General features: G+C 45.1%; 1 pseudogene across 1 annotated transcript; it reads left to right on the forward strand.

Annotated features, from left to right (window-relative positions):
* Positions 1-18,798: 18,798 nt before the first annotated feature.
* Positions 18,799-22,745, forward strand: LOC146356887 (FAS-associated death domain protein-like; annotated as a pseudogene). Its single transcript, XR_014787914.1, has 2 exons — positions 18,799-19,767; positions 21,513-22,745. The product of XR_014787914.1 is annotated as an FAS-associated death domain protein-like (transcript).
* Positions 22,746-23,950: the final 1,205 nt, after the last annotated feature.

A 23,950-nucleotide genomic window follows, 5' to 3' on the forward strand; every position in this document is an offset into this window, starting at 1 on the left:
CTTGAGCCGGACATCCTCGAGAGTGAAGTCAAGTGGGCCTTAGGAAGCATTAGTAACAACAAAGCTAGCGGAGATGACAGTATTCCAGCTGAGCTATTTAAAATCCTAAAAGATGATGCTGTTAAAGTGCTGCATTCAATATGCCAACAAATCTGGAACACTCAACAGTGGCCACAAGACTGGAAAAGGTCAGTTTACATTCCAATTCCAAAGAAGGGCAATGCCAAAGATTGTTCAAACTACCGCACAATTGCGCTCATTTCACATGCCAGCAAGGTGATGCTCAAAATCCTACAAGCTAGGCTTCAGTAGTATGCGAACTGAGAACTACCGGAAGTACAAGCTGGGTTTCGAAGAGGCAGAGGAACTAGAGATCAAATCGCCAACATTCGCTGCATCATGGAGAAAGCAAGAGAATTCCAGAAAAACGTCTATTTCTGCTTCATTGACTACGCTAAAGCCTTTGATTGTGTGGATCACAACAAACTGTGGCAAATTCTTAAAGTGATGGGAGTACCAGACCACCTTACCTGTCTCCTGAGAAACCTGTACGAGGGTCAAGAAGCAACAGTAAGAACCAGACATGGAACAACCGATTGGTTCAAAATTGGGAAAGGAGTACGACAAGGCTGCATATTGTCACCCTGCTTATTTAACTTATATGCAGAGTACATCATGAGAAATGCCGGGTTGGATGAATCAGAGGTCGGAATTAAGATTGCCGGGAGAATTATCAACAACCTCCGATATGCAGACGATACCACCCTAATGGCAGAAAGCGAAGAGGATCTCAAGAGCCTCTTGCTGAGGGTGAAAGAGGAGAGTGCAAAAGCTGGTTTGAAACTCAACATTAAAAAAACTAAGATCATGTCATCTGGCCCTATCACTTCCTGGCATATAGAAGGGGAAGAAATGGAAGCAGTGACAGATTTTACTTTCTTGGGCTCCAAGATCACCACAGACGGTGACTGTAGCCATGAAATTAAAAGACGCTTGCTCCTTGGGAGGAAAGCTATGGCAAACCTAGACAGCATAGTAAGAAGCAGAGACATCACCTTGCCGACAAAGGTCCGTCTAATCAAAGCTATGGTTTTCCCAGTAGTAATGTATGGCTGTGAGAGCTGGACTATAAGGAAGGCTGAGCGCCGAAGAATTGATGCTTTCGAACTGTGGTGCTGGAGAAGACTCTTACGAGTCCCCTGGACTGCAAGGAGGTCAAATCAGTCCATCCTAAAGGAAATCAACCCTGACTGCTCATTGGAAGGACAGATAATGAAGCTGAAGCTCCAATATTTTGGCCACCTAATGCGAAGAGAAAATTCCCTGGAAAAGACCCTGATGCTGGGAAAGACTGAAGGCAAAAGGAGAAGGGGACGGCAGAGGATGAGATGGCTAGATAGCATCACAGATGCAATGAATATGAACTTGAGCACGCTCCGGGAGAGAGCGCAGGACAGGAAGGCCTGGCGTGCTATGGTCCATGGGGTCACGAAGAGTCAGACACGACTGAACGACTGAACAACAACAACAACAACCTTAATTTGATTTGTTAAAGTATTTAAAATCTGAAAACAGATCAAAAATGCTCAGTGAAATCTAGATTTTGATAAGGCTCTCAGGTTAAAAAAAAAAAGCCTGGACTACTCACTTTACTTTTCATAGTGTCAGGACACCACAATTCTTCCTTTAGAACTGTACTTTTTTCTTGATAATTGCACATTTTGTGTCTGGTTGCACATTTAAAAAACTCTGGAGGGAAGCTAGTTGGATTCTGCCTAGGGATTCTAAAGGAAGATAGGATAGATGAATGAAAAATTACAAATAGATATTTCATGCTATAAGAGCTCTTTTGGGGAAAATATATACTATCCCTTCTTTGAACCACTTTCTCCCCATCCTGGTATTTTACCTTTCAAAAATGCCAGTTTGCCTGGGTTGATGATACCAATTGCCTGTGACTATCTGTAGAACCCCCTTCATGGATCACTGCCTTGTTGTGGCGAAGGGGCTTGCGTAACTCAGTGAAGCCATAAGCTATGCCGTGCAGGGCCACCCAAGACGGACAGGTCATGGCAGAGAGTTCTGACAAAATGTGGTCCACTGGAGAAGGAAATGGCAACCCACTCCAGTATTCTTGCCAAGAAAACCCCATGGAACGTATCACAAGGCTAAAAGAGATGACGCCGGAAGATGAGCCCCTCAGGTCGGAAGGTGTCCAATATGCTACTGGGGAAGAGCAGAGGGTATTTCCAAGTAGCGCCAGAAAGAGTGAAGCGGCTGGGCCAAACCCGAAAGGACACTCAGCTGTGGATGTGTCTGGCGGTGAAAAGAAAATCCGATGCTGTAAAGAACAATATTGTTTAGGAACCTGGAATGTCAGATCAATGAATCAAGGTAAGCTGGAGGTGGTCAAACATGAGATGGCAAGATTGAACATCGACATCTTGGGAATCAGCGAACTAAAATGGACAGGCATGGGTGAATTTAATTCAGGTGACCATCATATCTACTATTGTGGGCAAGAATCCCTTAGAAGAAATGGAGTAGCACTCATAGTCAACAAAAGGGTGGGAAAAGCAGTACTGGGGTACAATCTTAAAAATGATAGAATGATCTCAGTACGAATCCAAGGCAAACCATTCAACATCACAGTAATTCAAGTCTATGCCCCAACCACTGAGGCCGAAGAAGCTGAGGTTGATCGGTTCTATGAAGACCTACAACACCTTCTAGAACTAACACCAAAAAAAGATGTCCTCTTCATCATAGGGGATTGGAATGCTAAAGTAGGAAGTCAAGAAATCACCGGGATAACAGGCAGGCATGGCCTTGGTGTACAAAATGAAGCAGGACAAAAGCTAATAGAGTTTTGCCAAGAGAACACGCTGATCATAGCAAACACTCTTTTCCAACAGCACAAGAGGCGACTCTACACATGGACGTCACCAGATGGTCAATATCGAAATCAGATTGATTATGTCCTTTGCAGCCAAAGATGGAGAAGCTCCATACAGTCAGTAAAAACAAGACCTGGAGCTGACTGTGGCTCAGATCATGAGCTGCTTCTTGCAAAATTTCGGCTTAAATTGAAGAACGTCGGGAAAACCACTAAACCTTTCAGGTATGACCTAAATCATATCCCTGATGAATATACAGTGGAGGTGAGGAATAGATTTCAGGGATTAGACCTGATAGACAGAGTGCCTGAGGAACTATGGACGGAGGTCCGTAACATTGTTCAGGAGGCAGCAACGAAATCCATCCCAAAGAAAAAGAAATGCAAGAAAGCCAAGTGGCTGTCTGATGAGGCTTTACAAGTAGCTCACGAAAGAAGGGAAGCGAAAAGCAAGGGAGAAAGGGGAAGATATACCCAACTGAATGCAGAGTTCCAGAGAATAGCAAGGAGAGACAAGAAGGCCTTCTTAAATGAACAATGCAAAGAAATCGAGGAAAACAACAGAATGGGAAAGACTAGAGATCTCTTCAAGAAAATTGGAGATCTCAAGGGAACGTTTTGTGCAAAGACGGGCATGATAAAGGACAAAGAAGGCAGGGACCTAACAGAAGCAGATGAGATTAAGAAGAGGTGGCAAGAATACACAGAAGAACTATACAGGAAAGATCTGAATGTCCCTGATAGCCATGATAGTGCGGTCACTGAACTTGAGCCGGACATCCTGGAGAGTGAAGTCAAGTGGGCCTTAGGAAGCATTACTAACAACAAAGCTAGCGGAGATGACAGTATTCCAGCCGAGCTATTTAAAATCCTAAAAGATGATGCTGTTAAAGTGCTGCATTCAATATGCCAACAAATCTGGAACACTCAACAATGGCCACAAGACTGGAAAAGGTCAGTTTACATTCCAATTCCAAAGAAGGGCAACGCCAAAGAGTGTTCAAACTACCGCACCATTGCGCTCATTTCACATGCCAGCAAGGTGATGCTCAAAATCCTACAAGCTAGGCTTCAGCAGTATGCGAACCGAGAACTACCGGAAGTACAAGCTGGGTTTCGAAGAGGCAGAGGAACTAGAGATCAAATCGCCAACATTCGCTGCATCATGGAGAAAGCAAGAGAATTCCAGAAAAACGTCTATTTCTGCTTCATTGACTACGCTAAAGCCTTTGATTGTGTGGATCACAACAAACTGTGGCAAATTCTGAAAGTGATGGGAGTACCAGACCACCTTACCTGTCTCCTGAGAAACCTGTACGAGGGTCAAGAAGCAACAGTGAGAACCAGACATGGAACAACCGATTGGTTCAAAATTGGGAAAGGAGTACGACAAGGCTGCATATTGTCACCCTGCTTATTTAACTTATATGCAGAGTACATCATGAGAAATGCTGGGTTGGATGAATCAGAGGTCGGAATTAAGATTGCCGGGAGAATTATCAACAACCTCCGATATGCAGACGATACCACCCTAATGGCAGAAAGCGAAGAGGATCTCAAGAGCCTCTTGTTGAGGGTGAAAGAGGAGAGTGCAAAAGCTGGTTTGAAACTCAACATTAAAAAAACTAAGATCATGGCATCTGGCCCCATCACTTCCTGGCATATAGAAGGGGAAGAAATGGAAGCAGTGACAGATTTTACTTTCTTGGGCTCCAAGATCACCGCAGACGGTGACTGTAGCCATGAAATTAAAAGACGCTTGCTCCTTGGGAGGAAAGCTATGGCCAACCTAGACAGCATAGTAAGAAGCAGAGACATCACCTTGCCGACAAAGGTCCATCTAATCAAAGCTATGGTTTTCCCAGTAGTAATGTATGGCTGTGAGAGCTGGACTATAAGGAAGGCTGAGCGCCGAAGAATTGATGCTTTCGAACTGTGGTGCTGGAGAAGACTCTTACGAGTCCCCTGGACTGCAAGGAGGTCAAATCAGTGCATCCTAAAGGAAATCAACCCTGAGTGCTCATTGGAAGGACAGATAATGAAGCTGAAGCTCCAATATTTTGGCCACCTAATGCGAAGAGAAAACTCCCTGGAAAAGACCCTGATGCTGGGAAAGACTGAAGGCAAAAGGAGAAGGGGACGGCAGAGGATGAGATGGCTAGATAGCATCACGGATGCAATGAATATGAACTTGAGCACGCTCCGGGAGAGAGCGCAGGACAGGAAGGCCTGGCGTGCTATGGTCTATGGGGTCACGAAGAGTCGGACACGACTGAACGACTGAACAACAATCTGTAGAACAAAGATTAAATAGGCTGTCCTGGGGCATCTGGAAGTAAGTTTCAGTGAAATCAGTAGGATCAAGAAGTTTCTGTTAGGACCACTGCACGAGATCATTACGTCTTTGTACCTTCTGGTTGGCCACAAAGTACTACTCAGTTCTACTTTCTCACCATTGATCCAGATCAACCCAGCACACAGCATCTGAATGAGAGAGCCAAAGGGGAGTGCCCAATGACATGTATAATTCCTTCTGTATAGACAATAAGATGGTTGCTGTTCTCAGATTAAAGAGTGAGCACACTCTGAGGATAATACATTTTCAAAACAATAAACATTCCAGCAAAGCTTTCATGGTTTGTACATTAACATTAAGGCAACAGTTCATGAGCTCTGCACTTTTGAAAGAGTGTAAATTATTCATATGGGGATAACAGGTTCAAATAGTAATCCTATTAACTTGTATGTGTTTGCATGCAAAATGTGTGTGTGTGTGTGTATTTGTTGTTCAACATGATTCCAGAACTTTCTGCCTGCACCAACAAAAGTGTACAGGATGCATGTCCCCCCTCCAACGCCCCCCCCCCAAAAAAAACTACAGCTTGTTACATATACTACCAGGACACAAGGATTTGGTTTATTGTAAGGTCCATCTAGCCGAGAGCTTACAGTGACTCTGTCTGGTCACTGAGTCTATCTAAAGCTGTGGCAAACAGGGCCAGCATCAGCATGTAGCATCCTTGGGCAGTTCCCAGACCCATGCATTTTGTCAAGGCCCAGTGCTGAAACCTGCCCTGGTTCTGACCCAGCATCCAAGCAGAACCAGGCAGTTTGGTCTTCATGGCATTATAATTTCCCACAATGTCCCAGACATCTGGCATTCGTTGAAACTTAAAATTGGAGGCAGACGTAGCCACCTGGCACTGCTTGGAATCATGCCAAAAGGCTTTCGACAAAGTCCCTCACCAAAGACTCCTGAGGAAATTTAGCAGTCATGGAATAAGAGGAGAGGTCCTCTAATGGATCAGTAACTGGTTAAAGAACAGAAAGCAGAGAGTAGGGATAAATAGTACATTCTCCCAATGGGGGGAAGTAAATAGTTGGGTCCAACAGGGATCTGTATTAGGACCAAAGCTTTTCAACCTGTTCATAAACGATCTGGAATTAGGAGTGAGCAGTGAAGTGGCCAAGTTTGCGGATGACACCAAATTATTTAAGGTGGTTAAAACAAAAAGGGATTGTGAAGAGCTCCAAAAGGATCTCTCCAAACTGGGAGAATGGGCCACTAAATGGCAAATGTGGTTCAATGTAAGCAAGCGTAAAGCGATGCATGTTGGGGCAAAAAATCCCAACTTCAAGTGTAGCCTGATGGGATCTGAGCTAGCGATGACTGACCAGGAAAGAGATCTTGGGGTTGCGGTGGACAGCTCAATGAAGATGTCAGCCCAGTGTGCGGCCGCTGTAAAAAAGGCGAACTCCTTGTTAGGCATAATTAGAAGAAGAATTGAGAATAAAAGTGCCAAAATCATACTGCCCCTTACAAATCTATGGTGCGGCCACACTTGGAATGCTATGTCCAGTTCTGGTCACCACACATAAAAAAAGATATTGTAGAGCTGGAAAAAGTACAGGAAAGGGCAACTAAAATGATCAAGGGGCTGGAGCATCTCCCCTCTGAGAGAAGGTTACAACAGCTGGGATTGTTTAGCTTGGAAAAAAGGAAGGTAAAGGGAGACATGATAGAGGTGCACAAAATTATGCATGGTGTGGAGAATGTGGATAGGGAGACATTTTTCTCCCTCTCTCAAAAGACTAGAACCCGGGGTCATCCTATGAAGCTGATTGGTGGGAGATTCAGGACCGATGAAAGGAAGTATTTCTTCACACAGCGCATAGTTAAACTATGGAATTCGCTACGATGGAATGTAGTGATGGCCACCAATTTGGATGGCTTTAAAAGAGGGTTGGAGAAATTCTGGGAGGAGAAGGCTATCAATGGCTACTAGTCCTGATGGCTATGTGCTACCTGCAGTACCAGGGGCTGTGAGCCTATGTACACCAGTTGCTGGGGAACATGGGTGGGAGGGTGCTGTTGCACTCATGCCCGGCTTGTAGGTTCCCAGTCAGTAGCTGGTTGGCCACTGTGTGAACAGAATGCTGGACTAGATGGACCCTTGGTCTGATCCAGCAGGCTCTTCTTATGTTCTTATGCCAGTGATGCCCCCACTGCCACCAGGTAAGACCGCCAGGGCTGATGGAGAAGGAGGCCCACTGAAAGCTGGGGCTGACTTTGGTGGTGAGAATGCGTAGTGCAGAGAGAGGTTTTTTTTTAAACCATCCCTCATAAGCCTAGATCTAGGAGTCACCCAACAAAATTGACTGGCAGATGACCTTAGGACAGATTAAAAAAATACTAACTCACACTGTGTATAATTAACATATTTATTTATAATATTTATGTAATGCTCCACATCAAACCCTTCATGGATCACTGCCTTGTTGTGGCGAAGGGGCTTGCGTAACTCAGTGATGCCATAAGCTATGCTGTGCAGGGCCACCCAAGACGGACAGGTCATGGTGGAGAGTTCTGACAAAATGTGGTCCACTGGAGAAGGAAATGGCAACCCACTCCAATAAAACCCACTACGTAAAAATATTTACGTAGGCTAAAACGGCGAATCAAAAAGGGACGCAAATAGCGCCCGCTACGCTATTTGCGTCCCCCTTTATTTTCACCGTCATAGTCTACGTAAATATTTACGTAGATTAAGATGGCCAAAAATAAGGAATTCAAATGGCGGCGGCCATTTGCATACGTGGTTTGTTTGTTTGTTTTAAACCCAGCCATGATAGGCTACGTAAATCTTTACGTAGCCTATCACATCGTGTGTTTTTTTTAAACCCAGCCATGATAGGCTACGTAAATCTTTACGTAGCCTATCACGTCAGGTTTTTTGGGTTTTTTTTACAAGACTGCAAATGGCGGCGGCGGCAGCCGGTCAGAAGACCAGCCGCCGCTGCCGCCGCCCGGAAGATCCGCCTCAGGTAAGTCTCATCCCGGGGGAGATCCGCAGGGGGGCGGGGGGGCAGGCCGTTCCGCCACGGAGTTCGGGGGGCCAAATGCACTGCCATTCGGCCTCACCGAGATCTGTGGTGAAATTCTCTGACATCCCTACTTGTGAAGAGAAAACTCACTGGAAAAGACCCTGATGCTGGGAAAGATTGAAGGCAAAAGGAGAAAGGGACGGCAGAGGATGAGATGGCTAGATAGCATCACCGATGCAATGAATATGAACTTGAGCACGCTCCGGGAGAGAGCGCAGGACAGGAAGACCTGGCGTGCTATGGTCCATGGGGTCATGAAGAGTCGGACACGACTGAACGACTGAACAAGAACAACAGTGTTTTAAAAATAATGCTACATCCCACTATGTTTTGGGATTATGGAAATCCAGTATGTCATATGATTTTTCTGTTGCTATCTGGGGTGCCTCCAGTCAAGGCTGTTATCGTGTAATTGCCCTGCCTCAGTCACTGAATTTTACAGTAGGTCCAGTCAGTGTCACATTCCCTTTGTAACCCTCCCATGTTTTCCCACTATATCTTCCATCTTTTTTCTTTCCATACAAAAAATGGTTAAGGAGGAAAAGACAGTAGCATAGAATCATAGAATAGTAGGGTTGGAAGGGGCCATCGAGTCCAACCCCGCACAATACCTTTTGATTGGTAGTGTTAGGATCCATCAGTCTGGAAGCACCTGTGGGAAAAAATGGCAAAGTGTTATGGCACCTTAAACATAAACAGATTTATTCTGACATAAGCTTTCATAGGGTGTTTCTACATTAAGCAAAACCTCCGCAAAACCCCACATCCTTTCCGGAGCTTCCTGCTTTCGGTTTCTTTGTGGGATTAGGAAGGGCTTCTTTACATGGCAGCCACATGGTTTGCACTGAGGGAGCGCCTCCCTCCCTCCCTGGCAAGTGTGCAAAGGAGGGCAGGAGTCTTGTTTTCCTAGCTTAACTTCTGCTGTACTGATTTCTCGCAGCCCCCAGGAAAACTATGACTTACTTCTGAGTAGACATAAAATGTAAGATTGTGCTATAAGTCTGCAACCCTTGGCACACTTATGTGGGAGTAAACCATGTTGAACTCAATGGGACTTACTTCGGAGCAGACATAAGACCACCCTGTAAGTCTGCAACCCTCAGCACACTTACTTGGGAGTAAGCCCCACTGAACTTAATAGGTGCTCTGAGACAATAGAGGACGTTGCTTCTGAGCTTGGTGGGGTGGGGATCAGATGTGTCTCCCTTCGTTGCAGGGAGGCATTTTACTTTCTTCTCCCTCCAAGAAATGCGGAGGCAGGAGACGCAATCGGCAGGCGATTCTTGCCCTCGATTCTTGCCCTCGTCCCTGTCAAATCTCATCCTGACCGCCCCAACAACTGAAAACAAACACCCACAGCAGGCAGACAGAGCGGTTTCTTCCTCTATTGGAGAATTTCATGGGGAGGTCATGGCGCTCCTGTTCCGTACACTGGAAAAAATACCACATTTTTTGCGTTTGGGGAAAGCATGAGATAGGCTGGAGGAAATGGCAGGAGACACCCTGGAGGGTAACGGCGTCATCTGAAGAGCCAGCAAGGGAGAGAGCCATCTCAATAGCAGGATAAAAGCTCCTTGTGATGAACCCCATAGTCAGTGAATGCTTACACTAGAATAAATTAGCTTTTAAGGTGCCACAAAACTGTTATTTTTGCTGCAACAACACTATGGAAATTGTGTGTGGGGGGGCTAATTCTGAGTAGAAAGGAGAATTTGTCATTGATCAGAGATCTGAACAATATGAGTATAAATACCAACCCATCATGTTTCATTCATGTCTTGGTTTTGTCCCGTGCTGTTCAGGTGCTAATCTTCATGAGTTTCCTCCTCCCAGAATTACAGGCATAGAGATCTACCCCACACCTAATGCTGAATCCATGCACCCATGAATGCAAACACCTGTAGGAAGTGCCCACCTTCTTCAAATGCTGCTGCCTTTATCATGAGGATATGGTCCTCTTACATAAGGGAGTGCCCCCTTTTTTCCTCAAAATTATTACACAGTTTGGCCCTGCTCCAGCAATATTACAGACCAGGACCAGTAACTGTAGAGTAGGAAAGCAGCAAAACAAAAAAAACAAGAAATAGCTCACTTCTGGCCACCAATGTGGCTTTTATTTTATAGTACTGTGACAGTCATAGAGACCAAAAAGACCAGGACACAAATTTCCTCCCCCACCCCCTGTTGCCATTTATAGGGCATATCAAATCTATATAGTAAAATGATATGTTTGTATGCTTATAAATCAAGATCAGTTAATCTAATCTTAATCTCACTTTCAGTGTACATTCAGCTTAACCATGGAAGGTTTCTGTTCAAACATTCCGTGCCAGGAGGGGGGCATTTTGAATATGGGGCATCCCCTTGTGAAGTCACAAGTAAACCAGCTAGTAAGTCATAAACCAAGTGCTCTGTCAGTCAGGGCTGGCGGCCCTACCATTAGGCAGAGTGAGACAAGAGTGTTTTGGGGAAACATGACAGGGCAATAAATCATTAGTTACTTATTGTTGTATTTTTAACTCCAGGGACGGGAGAGGCACTTGTGGGATTTTCTGCCTCAGGTGCCAAAATACCCTGGCTGGTCTTGGGTACTATGCACTTGGACTTGATAGTTAGGGCAGGTACCATTTGCTGCTCCACCTCAGACAGAAAAATGTCTTGGGCCAACTCAGTACAGAGCATCTTTGGATATTACATTTTCTTGCATTCTTGGAATATGCTAAACTGTACCAGCACAAGAAAGCTAATATTCTCAGTGAGAGTAATACTGAGAAAGAACCACAAGGAGAGTTTTAAAGCTCCTCAGTGGGATCACTTCCAACCATTCTCTCAAGTATCCTATCTCTAGATTCAATAAACAACACACCTTTTGGTTTAGCATGTCAAGTTAAGGGCTTTCCATGTTCACTCAAGCTCCAAAATGCCAGGAAATTGTCTATGAAGTGCTACACCCTTAACAGACATGCTATTTAGGCAATCTGCATACGGTCTGGTATCCTAACTAGGGTGAGTTTCTGCTTCACCGCTACCTCGGAACTGGTTGGCTGTCAGTGGCAGAGGGGTGGACCCAAGTCCCAGATTCGTCTGTTCGCTGGAATAAGACACATGGAGTCTGTGCACCTGAAGCTATCATGCATCTGAAGCAACCATTCCACATTGCAAGTACCCAGCTGGCAACCAGTACCAGCCACATGGGATGGTGGAGTTGGCCATGCTGGCTGGGAATGATGGGAGTTGCAGTCCAACACATTTGGAGGGAACCAGGCTTGGAGAAGATTGCTGTAGAAGCCACGCATCTCTTTCCAGTTCTAACCATTATTAGTTGTACTGAAACTGGTAGCAATAGTAGGTGAGCGCATACATTTTTGGCTACTCTCAACTTAAGCTTGGAATGCAGGTTTTGAACACCGGCCACGTTTCTTACATAGGAGTTTCAATATGAAGTCTGAGATTGATGGCAAAACAGAAAAATCATTTCCACTTTAAAGAGAGAGAGAGAACGTTAAATAGAAAATGTGTTATGAAAGAATTGTTTTCTTATTAATTCCAAATTAATTTGAGTAATCAGCCTAGTCATATCTTGTGCTATTTTATTGACAAGACTGAAGATAACACATTGCTTATGAAAAGGCTGGGCAGCTCCTTTCTTGCAGGATTTTAACAAAGCACAAACCTTCGAGGTGATGAATCATGACAGAGGGGAGAAAGGCTGTTTGGGTATTTACTTGTATTATCATTCTATCCATACAGTGTAGAATGCATATCCTAACCAACATTAAAACCAGAATTAGATGGCTTCCTTTCTCTGGTTCAGGGAACGCTCCGTCTCAACAGGTACAACTGCTTTTGCCACTGAGGGAGGTGGAGAAAGACCACCACCCAGGCCTCCACAAATAAAGTATGTCAGGGGTGTAATACACAATAGTAGCGAATGGACCCAGCTTCGCACAAGTTAGAATAGCCCTTCGTTTGATACAGCAAAGCCTTTAAGCAAATGTACACAGCTGTCAGAGCTGGACACATTGTGCCCGCCCCATCTGAGTAAAGCCACAGCCATGGCACCCCTTGGCATGGCCTATAGCTCTGTTTATCAGACAGCACGGGGCAGGTGCATAATTGTGTCCCTTGTCCTGTTCCTCACCCATGGGTTCAAATTGTGTGGCAGGAGAGGGGCACTTCAGGCCTGTGGGCCAAATTCGGCCCTCCATGGTCCCTCAGATAGCCTCTTCCCCAGGCCCTCCCCCCTTTTCCCCAACCACCCCACATTTTGTGGGTTTCCAGCTTTTGTGATACCCCTGCTTCTGAAAGGTTGAGATGCCTCTCCTAAGGCTGCAGGAAGAGCTTTGAGCTATAATATGCTGGTATCTTTTGTATTTTTGGCTCCACCCCTTTTGCCTTTGACCCAGCCCACCACTGGAATGTGGCTCCTGAGCTCTGTTCCAGAATTGAATTTGGCCCTTGGGCTGAGTGGGCTGCCTGCAAAGCTAGTTAAGGACACCTGGCCCTAGTGGGTGGAGATGTTATTACAGACTTCAGCCACATGGACACATTTAAATTAATTAAAATTACCTGATGTGCTTTCAAAACAAAATAACCCTGAGGTGCACACCTCTAGGGACCCATTAGTATGCATGCCGAGTTTCAAGTGTCTAGGACCCACTTCACACATCACCACAGCAAATCTTGGGTTAATAACCCATGATCTGTGGGGACGTGCATCATGTGCAGGCTGACTCCAGTTTTCATAAGCAATCTATGAATGCCCCATTCGTAGATTATTAGCACAATGTCTGAACACTCTGGATTGTTCTTTATGGGTTAAACAACCTTGAGTCAACCTACAATGGATTAACTCTGGGTTCTTTAACCTTGGAGGGAGCAGTCAATCCTATGGCCCCTAGACAGCACCTGAGGGGCCATAGGATTGTTCGGAGTCCCCCTCTGAGGCCAGAGCCAGTGCTCCCCCCTTGGAAGGAGGAGTCGGAGATCCAACCTCCCGCCCCCTCGCCGCCAGCATGGAAAGAACTGCATGAGCTGCCCTCTGAAGTTGGAAAAGCGACCTTGGAGAGAGGGAAAAGGGGGCGTTTCCATGGACAGGCCAGGGGATGAGCTATTCTGGTGCCTTTCCAGCCTCCTTATCTCCCCTTCTGAAGTGCCCTAGCTAGCGAAAAATGCAGGGCAGGTGGACAGGGAGGCAAAGATCACTTCCACTCCCCTCCCACCCTGCATAGGATGATTGATTGTAAGCCTCCAAATTCGGGGGCTTACAGTCATCAAGGGATTGCACCCTAAGCAACCCAGAGTGTCCAGGTTCAGATGTCACGCTAACAACCTATGACCGGGGCATTTGTGGGTTGTTTCTGAAAAATGGAAGTGCCAGGCATGACGGGAGAACTGGCCCATGGTCTTGGCGCTATGGCAGTGACAAATGGATGGACAGACACCATCACTTTTATTATTACAGATGTATATCTAATATGTTATGCTTTTAGTTCCATATCAAATTCAGCCAAGGATAGCCAATATCTATTTTCAGAAAATGGTCCAGGGGTTAGAAGTATATTTTGTTGTACAACCAGTCTCCCTCTTGGGTGGTCAGACTGCTTAAGCCACAGAGAATCTCTCAACTCAAGAAAACATGCAAAACCCAATGAGAGATACAACATAGATGTGTAGATCTCCCGGTCTTATATACTCTAAGAAGCTAATTAAGCATTTTTACTGTCTCTTGATTAAAGGGAGAAGGGTTGTTTAATAGTCTTCTTTAAAGGTTTTTTAAGCAAGTCTGCTTAATTCCACTTCAGACAGTAGGTGGGGGAATCACATCACTGAATCCTCCTGTATCCTAAACAAACAAACAAAACCTTGCCCATAGAAAAGTAGATTTCAGAGGGAGGTATAGCCTATTATTTTCTCTGATACACTAGCTTTCTATGTGCAGATACATATTTTTTTGCATACAGCCCACACATATGCAGTTAGACGTAGAACAATCCAGGCATAGATTTACTACATAAGCCTTGAAGTTAAGAGTCTGCTCCTGAAAAAAAACGCTCCTTGGATGCTGAGTACTACAATGACTATTTGCTGGTCACAAATAGTCTCTTCTTTGGCAGAATGCTTCAGTGAGTGGTTGTTACGGATCTCCAGGAGCTCTTGTATGAAACCACTCATATGGATGCCCATCAGCCTGGCTTCAGGCCTGGTTGGCACAGAAACTGCATTGGTCGCTGTGGCATCCGCCCCTCCTTTTACCCAGGCTTTTCCCTATTATCCCTTCATGCCTAGGACAATATGCCTAATGAGTGGGACGTCGCTGCAGAATTAGCTGTACCCACTGACCTAGTTAACCTTTTACCCAGCCACGATTAATGCCAAGTGTGTTGAATTTATCACTGTTACTGTTGTTCCTCATTTGGGAAGAGGGTGCTAGCTTATGTGCTCATGTATGAAGTCACGTAAATCAAGACCAAGCTGGCACATGGATTTAACTCAGACAAATAAAAGAAAAGTGTATTATTCACTATATGTTGTTTCAGTGTTGTAGATATTATTATTCTAATTTACATATATGTTGTTAGTTAGCCTAAGCCTGCCTCACGACCCCTCCAAATCCTCCCTCCCCAACCAAGATGGCGCACCACCACCAACACGTCACAACCAACTGACTTCCCTGCCAAAACCCTCCTGACCTTCTGCACTCCCCCACTCCCCCCAGGTAGAACACGAACAACCAGGCACACACAAGCTCCATGCTGCCCACACTCAGCACTTTCTCACCTGCACATACATTTCCTGCAAAACTAAATACATTATTAGTACAATAAAACAGATTAACATAACAAGCAGGTGATTCTGTCACAGTCCCCCTGGTGAACAACCAGGGCCCTGTTTTGCATGACAACGGAAGGAGAAGGGAGGAGTGGCTCACCCGCATTTTTGTAGGAGCCGCTTTTGGCCCCGGGCAGGGCTCCACTAAGGGCGTACATCGCATCATTCGAAGTGGCTTCACATAACTTACTTCCGGCTAGGGGGCAGGGGTTGGAGTGGATGTCATCTGAGTGGCAAGGGCTGCTCAACTAATAAGAGAGGCTCCCCCCCCAGGCTCTGTAAGGAAGGGGCGACGTAGTTACTTCCCCTTGTGTGCATTTGTAAGATAAGTCTCCCAAGGAGCCCCGGGCCTCATTGAGCATGATAGGTGTTACTTCTGAGTAGACACACATATGCTTGAGCTGGGAAAGAGCCGGGGGGAGAACGTAGGGGTGGGAAACCAGCCCCCTTTCTAACCAACCCAATACTGTACAGGGTCTCTCTAATGAAGCTGTGAAGTAGTTACTTCCTAAGGCAATACAAATGGAGCCTCGAGATCGCGCTTAACCGCACTTAGGGAATTGGGCTTTGATCTGTGCTGTGTCAATTGAGGGGGATCTCTGTAAATTCTTATCTGCGCAATCAGGGGACAAGCCTCATTGAGCACAATGGGAGTTACTTCTGAGTAGACACAAACTGGTTTGTGCAGAGACGGGAAACACACAGGAAACACCCTTTGACTGGGGTCACAGTGAAAGGCACACCCCTGGGCAGGGTTAGCATGCCCGAGGTACATGCCGGGGTTGGGGCACACAGCAACTCTACTGGGAGAACCTGACTTGAGGAAAAGAATTGGACTTTAAGCAGCCTCAGGAAATCCAGTTTTCCCCTGATAAGCTCCGGGGTGTCTGCTGGATGGCCACGGCGTCAAGTGCCCCGAACAACCTCCAAATGCAGCCAGCTCAGAGTAAATCGCTGGTGGAGGCAGGCCCCAGGAGATGGTTTGGGGACATGAAACCCTGCTAACTGTACTGGAAACACTGACGCACAGTGTTTCAGTGGTTCCGCTCCTACAGAGAGGGTCAACACAAAAAGGTCGTGCTGGGGGGCTTCTGCTCAACCCTGTGGCACTTGTGCTTACACACTGGGATCCAGCACGGTTCCATCTTGTCTCCTATTTTTTCAGCATCTACATGAAACTGCTGGATAAGGCCATCAGTACGCAGGTGACACTCCACTCGTGCTCTCCTTTGCCCCTGCTCCCCTTCTTATGGTTATCTCTAAACCAGACTTGGATTGGACAGCCCTTGAAACAGAGGATTGTCCTCTGTAGAGTGACACATATGGCCACCCTAATACTCATGCTGTTTTTTCCCCTGCACAAAAGTGTTTTCCACATAAGAAAAAAAATGCCGAACATACTGTACAAACTGGTGGCCCTCATATGAGGAGAGAAGCGTTTGCTCAGTTTTACTGTGGCTATTCTGACGATGGAATGGAGTAATGTTCCTTTTGTCTCTAATTCTTTGAGCTCCTGTTGGATTTCAGCTGATATTGCTAATTGAAAACTAGGCTTTATTTTCTTATGGAACAGGATCACACCCTGGCTTGAAGATTCCCTTCATTAAATTCCATATACTTTCTTGACTAATGAGAAGAGGACTTTAAAAAGTACACACACTCATCCGACGAGGCTGCTGCCTTGCATGTTCTCACTTCCTGGTGGATCAAGAACCCTCCCCCGGTATATGCAGTTCCTGGTACTGGATTGCCACAATTTTCTTTTTAACTATTTGAATGTTATTAATGCAGTCTGGGAAACAGTCACTTTAATTTGAATTGTAATCCCTATAAATATGGCTGTTAAATTTGAATGGGCATTTCTATGAATGTGGGTATTCCTATGAAAAGTTGTCGTCTTAAAGGTAACGTTGATCTTACAACACCCAGTGTTATAGGTGTGACCCACCTCTGTCTGAGAGTCCAGCCCAGCCTCCCCCAATCTGGTGTCCCCCAGATGTTTTGGACTTCAACTCCCATCAGCCCCAGTCAAGATGGTGAATGGTCAGGAATTCTGGGAATTGCAGTCCAAAACATCTGGAGGGCAACAGGTTGGGGAAGGCTGGTCTAGTCCATCAAATCTATTCTCAAAACTTACCTTTTCCATGAAGAGTTTGGCCTTTAGACCTTATCCCTAACAGAGATAAAACTTAAGGCTGGAATCCTGAATTCCCTGCCTACATAAAGATCTTCTTTGGAGTCTTTCTCCAAGTGCCCTCGCCATCTGAATTGAGTAGGCCTTCTCACTGGTGGCACCCTGAGAATGCTTCCTTCCCTCAGGGTAGTTTGCCTGGCAAAAAAAGCCTGTTTCCCTAAGCTTTTTAAGGGTGCAATCCTATGCATGTTTAGACAGAAAAAAGTTCTACAACTCCCAGCATGGTTACAGTGGAGACTCCCCCCGCCCCATGAGTGTGTGTGCAGAATTTTGGGGGAAAACAGTGTGTGTGTGGGGGGGAGCTTAAACCTTCCTCCCCAGAAGTGCCATGGTCCCAGTCCACATTGGGACCACATGTACTTACATGAAAGTAAAGGAAAATAGATTGAACTACAGCAAGGTGACTAGTAGAATGTGTAGTTTGGCCCTGAGACCACTCTCTAGGAAGGACTAGATCCCCCTTAACACAATGCCTCCTGAATCCAATCCAGAGAAGCGATCTAGAACGATAGTTAGTGGTATCAAAAACTGCTGACAGGTCCAGAAGAACCAACAGGGTTACATCCCCACCCTGGCTTAAGTAATCAACCAGGGCAACTGAGGCTGTTTCCGCCCCATAACTGTAATATATAATTTTATATGTTAACCATCATATAATTTTACTCTTGGATTTCTCCCTAGAGCTATCTTGAGGGCAGTGGAGCAGCTAGGGCTGGACTTTGGGGCCAGAGTGAGGGCTCCACAGCCCAGGAGCCTCCCAAATGACCACTAAGAGAGTGGCAGATGGTGGGGGCAGTGGCAAACAGGTTGGGTGTCAGCATCTGGGCTAGCAGAGACATGTCCACGACCTACTGGGGCTAGCAATTCTTACTGCAGCATCCTTTTTCTTTTTTTAATCATAGTTGGGGGCGGCCAGCCAGGCAAGTACATGGTTACAGAAGCTCATTTAATAATTTTCACTTCAAAAATAGATGATCCTTTTATACCAAAACGGTGCTTATTCCTAAGGAAATGCGTTTAGCATCAGGGCAGCAGAAGCAAGCTCCATTTTATTCCTGTAGTCATTATGGTGTTATGAAACGAGTTTAAAATACAAAACTGCACGTGCTCAGAGTATTTCTTTTTTAAAATGAGGATTGGCAAACAGTAATTCTTTTTGTTCTAAGGTATCAGGAATGTAAAAGATTTGTAAAGTGTGATAACAGTGGAGGACGGGAGATGAGAAATGTTAGTCGCCTGTATTACTTCAGTAATACAGATGGACACTTAAAATGTCCCCCACCCCACCCCCAGACCATGATGTGCAGAGTTTAAAATTACCTAGCTGCATCACTGTTCGCATCAGTTGTCTATTATTTTTCCCACAGCAGTCGGTGGATGCAATTAGAATTTCCAGTAAGAACAAGAGTTTAACGTGGTATGTTTAGCATATTTATTTTAAAAAATCCTTTCACTTAAGTTGTATTTAACTAGACAAGCAATTGATTTATCTTCTTTGTGCTTTGTGATAGTTTGTCAAGCATCGACTGGCTTTGCAACAGTTTCATTCTGGTTGGCCACTCTTGGTGTTTGCTGCAGTATACACACACTGCCACCTGGCCTGAAGAGCGCATTCTGCAGTTTTTTCAATGCAGGTGATTTCCAGAGAGAGGCCAACCCTGCTACCTCCTGGAAATAGTCAAAACTAGTGGGTGGAGTGTCCCAAAAGTAGCAAAGAGACCTCCTTGTTTCTCATGTTATGGGCTCTTGAGAACGAAAGTTTAAACCAGGAAGTAAGTAGTTTTCTAAAACTCAAGTTTTTCTTTCCTCCAGTTTCCTAACAATCACTCAGATCAATCGCACAGAACATTACTAGGAATTTGTTTGAAATGGTTTAGAATATAAAGAATCTTGTAAACGCTGAGTTCTGGGTGCACTGTGAACGAGGAAGTCAGATCTTTGGCACTGTATTTCCTACAAGGAAGAGATCGTGCAAGGAGTTTTATTTATTTAACATATACAGGTAAAACCTTTAATATTGCTTGGCCAGAAGTTTCTGTGTCTGTTAAGAATGTGTATATTTAAAGAGATAGAAGTAGTGAAAGTGAAGACATTCCCTGAATATTGGCATCTCTACTAGAGCATTCTAACCTTTCCTCCTGCTCTTCCTAGGTTTTCCAGTAATGGATCCATTTTTGGATCTGCTGAATTTGTTTTCAAGGGCCCTTACTCCAGATGAGCTTTCTGCTCTCAAGTTTCTGTGCCAGGATCACATTGGTAAAAAAAAAGCTCGAGGCTGTGAACAGTGGCCATGAGCTCTTTACCTATCTCCTAGAACAGCAAATAATTACTCGCACCAATGTAGAATTCTTAAGACAGGTGCTAAGAACCCTGAAAAGAGAAGATCTACTAACCCAGCTGGAACAGTGTGGAGAAAATGGAGCCACTGATCCAGCTAATCAGCTGGATATTCAAGAAAAATGTAAGTAGATAACTGATTTTTGACCTGATGAAGAGAGCTTGGATCCACAGAAGCTTGTGTGCACACTACTTGGCAGTAAGCCCCATCGAATATAGGACTTGTTTCTCAGTAAACACACACAGGCTTACATGCTGTCAAGTTGTTAGTCTTCAAGGTGCCGTGGAACTTGTTTCTGTGTGGCAAAATAGTATCTTGACACATGAGGTGCTTCCAAACTACCAATAAGAAAACATTGTGTAGCTAATCTGTCTTTCTTCCTTACTGAATTTTTCTGTGGTCAGAAAGAAAGAAAATAAGTGATGGGAAAACACAGGAGGATGTCCCCCTGAGTTCTGGCAATTCCTAACTCTCAGGCCCCATATCCTGCTGTTCTGGAGGGTTCCCCGAACCATCAAGAGCAGATTTGGGGGGATTCAGAGGGCTGCAGTGGGGATGAGAGAAATGTGAAAGTTCCATTTCATGAACAGGACTGCAGGCACACTTTGCTGGATCCAACCCATTCCTTTTATAGAAATGCAATTACTGGAACTTTGGAAGAAGGGGTAGGGTTCAATCAACCCATAAGTGCAATCATATGCATCTTAAACATAAGTCTCACTGTGTTCAGTTACTCTTACTTCCAGGAAAGTGTGCATAGGATTATAGTCTAAATCTGTACATTTAGGAATCTATATTAGAAATAAGTTCTGAATTCTACGTAGACATTTTGTTGCCTGAAGCAAAGCCCAAATTTCCCCCTAGCTTGGGCCAATGCTTAAAAACCTTGCTGCACCATTCAGGTACCCAGTTCTTGCTGTCATCTATCTCCACCTCAGTTGCTTAAACTGGCTGCATGGCAGGGCCAGTCCTGGTTCTCTCTTCTACTTTAGCTTGATCGAGATCAAGCTGCTATTTAAAAAAGAAAGAAAGAAAGAAAGAAAGAAAGAAAGAAAGACAGGAGTGAGGGAAGATAAACTGCTGGCAGCCCTAATAGCAAACTTTTCCTGTCTTTATCTACTAATGACAGTCAGAAATAGGTGTGCCATTTACCAAAATATTATCTGCATTCCAACCCCCCCCCCCTCCTCTGGCCTGTAAAAGTTATGAGAAGAAGAAGAAAAAATGTGGCTGCTGTATTCCTATTTCAGATATAGGAATAAGAACAGATACTTTCTGTGCTGATAAATTGGAAGTCAGAAGTACCTCTGAGCTTGAATCAGTTTGGAGGACCGGAGGCATGAGCAAGACGATAGGTTTTCTTCCAGCTAATCCAGGTTGGATTTTTCCCGTCTCTCCAGCAGGCAGTCTAGGAAAACTGAAAAGGAAGAGGCACTAAAATGAAATGAAAGGTTCCTTGCACAGCTCCAGTGATGCCCAGGCCATCCCTTTCTCTCTAGCATATCTTCATCCCCTCTTCCTTTTGAACCAAGGAAGCTTCAATGGGAGGGCAGGCTGGCAACTGATGACAGCTAAAGATGGGCTACAGGCTGCTAGTTGACCATCTTTAAGTGCACGCTGGGATTGGTTAGCATCTAATGGAATTTGTGGTTACCCAGGAACTCTACCCACCTCACTGTAAAGAAGAGGTTTGAGTGGTGGCAGACACTGAGAGCAGCACCCAAACTGGAGTCTTGCTCCAGTTTGAGTGAGTGTTGAACCCTACCCCCCAAGTGTTTTGGATGGTCACCCAGAGCATTCTCTGGAGCACAACATTAGATGTCCTCTGTGAAGCACAGATTTGACCCAAGCAATGATTTCTTTTCTAGGTAAGCTGGACAGAGCTTTTGAAACCATATGTGAACACATTGGGAAAAACTGGAAAATGCTGGTTCGAAAACTTAGGATTTCAGAAGCCCAAATGGATAGAATCGTAACTGCCAATCCATATAACTTGCAAGACTGATGCAATCCCTTCTGGAATGGCGCAAATTAAAAGGGAAGGAAGCAAAGGTTCACGATGTGATAAAAACCCTCAGGGCCTGTCATATGAAACTAGTGGCAGAGTATGTTGAAGAAGGTTTGCAGCCCGAAGTCTGAAACTCAATAAAATAAGTGGAAAAGACCACTGATGAGACATTCAGTTAAACAATCCCATGAAAAGAGACTGTTTAGTTGTCACAGAACACATAGGGCATCTGGCTGCAATATGCAGTCCACTTATATGATTGCCTTTGCACATAAACTTGCTTGCTTTTAACTCAAGAGTTAAGGCTGCTTAAGTGATTTTCCATTCTGTCCTTTGCTCCGAGATTGATTTACAGGGAAATCCTAAGGTCTCAGCAAGCCAGGGACCAGGTTATGCCAGCTAAACATCAGCATGACTTAGTCGGGACCTTATGTACTCCCAGCCCAAAATTTGAGGAGAAAGCCCCAAGCACTGCAGAATGCGCACGTGCACACACGCAGCATAGCAAACTTGACAGACATTCACCCAGCAGACGCGGTACCATCACCAACACCCAGCAATTATGGAGCAGTATGCCAACAACACTAGAGCTGTGCACAAACAGCCTCTTGAAATTCTCCACCTTATTTGTGAGCAGAGACATTTGGGAGACAGTTTCAACACATTTTTCCAGGGGGGAGAAATTCTGTATGGTTTCTCACAGGTAGGACTCCCCATTGGCAGGGCTTGTAGCACAGCTTCTTTCTTTTTTGGTAAGGGTTTTTGGGGGTTTCGTCCCAAAGGCTGGCCCCTATTTTGCAGGTGTGTGTGTGTGCCGTGGGGGGGGGGGGGCAGCGTTATGTCTAGGTCCAGGGATGAGGTGGAGCTAGTGCTCCGCCAAAATCGGTCCTCCAATTTCCTGAAAGTTTTCTTCCCCCATGAAAGGGGCTTCCATTGTTATGCCTCATTCTCAGGGTGCTGTATAATTTATTTTTGTGGTGTTTTTGAGCATACCTAATCACAGCTAGCCTCCCAGGCTGTCTGCACTCCCTGATGTGAAAAAGCCCTAAGGGAGGAATTACCTTATGTTGCCTTCCACTGGGTGTTCATCGAAGTGTGGAAGCTGAGGAGGCTACAGGCTGCCGGAAAGATGATTGTACAATGAATGGTATAAATGGCATAATTTGTGCACAAAGGGGGGGGGGAGGATCAGGAGGCCTTGGGGTTTATTAAAATAAACTTTAAAATAAACTTTATTAAAGTTTATTAAAATAAACTTTATTAAAGTTTATTAAAATAAACTTTAGGAGAAGAAAAACTGGGGGGGGGGCACACACCAAAAACACCTGAGTGAGGACTAGCATGGTCTGTAGCCATAGCATACTGCATCTGTTGTGGGGGGAGGGAAAAGTGGGGATGTATCCTAGAAAAGGGTGTGGCTGGCTGGCTGGCATAGAAGCTGTCATTGCTTTTACTGCCACTATTTTTAACTGCCTGTTACATGTGCAGAGGATTAAAATACTCACCCTGTGTCTATGCCAAGGTGTGGGAAACATCTTTCAGCTCAAGGGCCAAATTCAATTTCAGAGAAGCTCTAGGGGGCTGCATTCCAGTGGTGGGCAGAGCCAAAGGACAAAGGGGTGAGGCCCAAATTCCAAAAATACAGGCATATTTTAGTGTAATGTTCTTAGTGCCAGTGACTAAGTTTTAGGAGAGGCATCTCAGCCTTAGAATGGGGGGAAAGCACAAAACGATTAGTGGTAGGGGAAAGGGGGTGGGGCCAGGAAAAGGAGGTGTGGCCATCTGGGGAGCCCCCGTAAGGCCAGATTCGTACCCCAAAAGGCTCCCACCCCTGGTCTATAAAGTATATGAACTGGCTGACAAGGTTTATTTCTCAATCACTGCCACCAGCTATCTTTCATTATTTATTCATTTTATTTATTGCATTTATATCCCGCCTTTTTTCCTCTTGCAAGGAACCCAAGGTGGCTTAGGAGTGTACATAAAGCCTTAAGAATATAGGCATATCTGCACTGGATTGAAGCTTCCCCCAAGGAACCCTGGAATATGCTTCACAGAAGAAGGGTTTCCAGGATTCTGCAGGAAGAATATTAAACCAGTTGTGGTAGTGATGATATCCCATCTATGGCCATGCTGGTTTGGTAACGATGGGGTTTGCTGTCCCAACACATCTGCTCTTGGTCATTTCCAGGTAGTTCCTAGTATAACTGTGGTATGCCACTGACACAGTGTGATTTTATCTTTCTCATTTTCTCACATTGCTTTCCCTATATTTTCTTATATCCATATATATGCCCC

Source organism: Heloderma suspectum, chromosome 1, assembly GCF_057233095.1.
Source record: "Heloderma suspectum isolate Gila_16-S chromosome 1, 16-S_ref, whole genome shotgun sequence".
Taxonomy (NCBI): Eukaryota; Metazoa; Chordata; class Lepidosauria; order Squamata; family Helodermatidae; genus Heloderma; species Heloderma suspectum.